The sequence below is a fragment of the Mus caroli genome, chromosome 12 (genome assembly GCF_900094665.2).
Source record: "Mus caroli chromosome 12, CAROLI_EIJ_v1.1, whole genome shotgun sequence".
Lineage (NCBI taxonomy): Eukaryota > Metazoa > Chordata > Mammalia > Rodentia > Muridae > Mus > Mus caroli.
Window position 1 is genome coordinate 33,878,421 of NC_034581.1, and position 3,126 is coordinate 33,881,546.

Here is a 3,126-nt window from a genome sequence, read left to right on the forward strand (position 1 = left end):
AACAAGTTCTCCTCTGTAAGACAGAAGAAAAACAAAAAACAAAAAATCCATTAGCTGTGATTGAACCTGGGTATAAAGTACTTTTCCAGCTTATACTATCTCTGTCTCTCTTTCATATCTATCTTTATATACATATCTGTCTACCTGTCTGTCTACCTGTCTATCTATCTATCTATCTATCTATCTATCTATCTATCTATCTATCTATCTATCTATCTATCCATCTGTCATCTCTCTTTAAGTTGTATGTGTGTATGTATGTATGTATGTATGTATGTATGTATATAGGTATGTATGCACATGTGTGTGTGTGTGTGTGTGTTTGTAAGCATGCCACCAAGCATTTGTAAAGTTCATAGGAAAGTATTTGAGACTCAATTCTCTCCTTTAACCACAAGGGTCCCAGCAATGTGTTTGCCACAAAAGCCTTCATCTACTGGGACATTTTATAGGACCAGAATTACCATATTTAAAATTATAGAATACAATATATAGATATCTAGTATGACTGCCTGAGAAAATGAAGGTCCCTATGACTAGGTGAAACCAGTCAAATGGTGGTGTTTTTCTCTGGACATATTATGTGGCAATTGTGTACAGTATTGGACTATATCAGTCAAGGTGGTTTTGCAAAATCAGAGAAATGTCAAAGATTGAGGAGGTCTACGGAGGTTTTTTATAATAACTGATGTATGGAGTTAAGCTCATATGGAAATGTGTAAGGCATCAAAAAGACAAGGTGGTTAAAAGTCAATCCAGTAAAAACTAACATTACAGAAATCAGAAGTATAATTTCATGTACATTAGATTGTGCGATTTGTTGTCGTTTTTTTATTAGTTTATTTGACTGAATTATACTATATATCCGTACTTTTTGACTGACCAGTCCTTTTTGCCCAAAAATGTTTTAGACAATCCCAGGTTATAACAGTAAAAACGGAGCATGTAGTAATAGCAATTCATAAAGGTTTTTGAGATTTTAAAATCACGTTATTTGTGGATACTTTTGAACATTTATATAACATTTTCAATGCGACCCATTCCTGTTTTATTCCAGTAAAGAAAATTATGCTCCTCTGCAAAAACATATCAGTGCATATAGTATCTCAGGGAGCGTAAGGCTTAGAGGGCAAATTCTTTGAGCTTATATTGTGGCCTCCCTCTCCTTTATGATGTGCCCTGAGATTTGGAGAGAGTTATCTAGCTGTTCTACATGGAGCTGAGCATCACACCACCACATACACATTATTATAAGCCCTTGAATCAGTTATACATTTCTATATTCACTACTGCCACAGTAAGGACCTTTTCAAATGAAGACTAGATGCAACTCTAATCTTCAAGCTTAAGTATAAGTATTCAAGTGTTTTGATAATATGATCACTTAACAAAACAATGACAGCTATACTGATAAGACAAATTTGAGTTGAACGAGGGCAGTAAGACCAATGGATATACCAAAGAGGATAGGGTAAAGCCCACAAAGACCCAACCTTCCACAAAGGTCAATAGCAACTGAATAAAGCTGGTCACATGAAAGCACACAATTGTTTTTCCAGTGCCAAACAATCTTCCCTGAAAACATACATGCAAGTATCATTATGTGGTCTGAACAGATTATATTTAGGAACATATATGTATATACACACATACATACAATAATGATTAATAAAAAATGAGACAGCATCATGATTTAGAGATGGGGGCTTGCGTGACCCGCGCCTTAAGGAACTTCAATGTGGAGAAGTGGAGAAGAGAGAGGAGCGGGAGATCAGCAAGAGGAAGCCCTCCATGGCACCCAAGCACCCTTCTACCACGACCTCCTGCAGGAGCACCTGAGTCAGGATCCAGAAATCGAAGGAGTTGTTTCTAAAAAAGATAACAAGCTGCTGGCATTGCTAAGAGATGTATATGTCGAGTCCAAAGATCCGGTGCCTGCCTTGCTGGTAAAAGTTGAACCACGACAAGAACCAAAGGAATTCAGACTGCCGATAGGAAATCACTTTGATAAGAATATCACGGACATTTCCAAAGGCAAGATTACTGTTGTAGAGGCATTGACCCTTCTCAATAACCATAAACTCTCTCCAGAAACATGGACTGCTGAGAAAATCGCCNAAGAGTACTATTTAGAACTGAAGGATGTAAATTCCCTTCTCAAATATTTTGTTACTTTTGAAGTCAAAATCTTACCTCCAGAAGACAGGAAAGCAATACAATCAAAATGAAGAAAATCACGAAACAACTTCCCCTGTATGTGCTCCCAAGCTCCATGCCCTTGTTTTTCGTGTATTAAATTATACAAGTTACTGTGAGTTGAGGGCCATAACNTTTGAAAGCTCTTTGACCTCTTCAGGATTGTTCATATAATTTTTTTTTTAATTTATATATGTGTACTTCCTGGGTATATGTTAGCCGTATTGATCATGTGGCCCAAATGAGTCAATATTAAATTCCACTTTCTAGTTTAAAAAAAAAAGAGAGAGAGAGAGACAGAAAGCAGGAGTATAAAGTAAGGTGTTAAGGTGGAAGAGGGAAGGGATAAACATTCAATTTTATCATAATCTCAAAAATAAAAATGAAAAAATCTGTAGTAATATTTTTCTGTTTCCTGCCTAGAGGCCTGAGATTTTGAGCAAGCCTACAGAATCAAGCATGAATTCCCTCCAGTGCAGCAGACCTCAAATCCACATGCCACTTTTGTCTTAGAAAGCCCTGCCTTCTTGGAAATAATTAATGTGGCTTGTGGGATTCACAACTGGGTAAGATCACTCATGACTTTCTACTCCAGTTCCTGCTTAGATCCATTTGTCCCTATGGAGGCAGGCCATGGGAGACAGTGCTTCTAGTTCATCTCCAAATTAATTTATCCATGTTCTATGACCAAAGTGCTTGTTAACCTCATTACAGTGTTTAATTATCAAGTTCTGGTATAAGATCCAGAGAATGTGGAGAAAATGTATACAGTTCTTTGGTGGTCATATAACTTTCCATTACTAATAAAAAAGCAAACTAATAAAATTAATCTGGTCCTTTGTATTAAATATTAAATCTTGGCCGGACAGTGATGGCACATGCCTTTAATCCCAACACTTGGTAGGCAGAGGCAGGCAGATTTTGAGTTTG

At 36.8% G+C, this 3,126-nt stretch overlaps 1 pseudogene; it reads left to right on the forward strand.

Moving 5' to 3' along the window:
* The first annotated feature begins 1,699 nt into the window (after positions 1 to 1,699).
* Positions 1,700 to 2,479, forward strand: LOC110307495 (annotated as a pseudogene).
* The last annotated feature ends 647 nt before the right edge of the window (positions 2,480 to 3,126 follow it).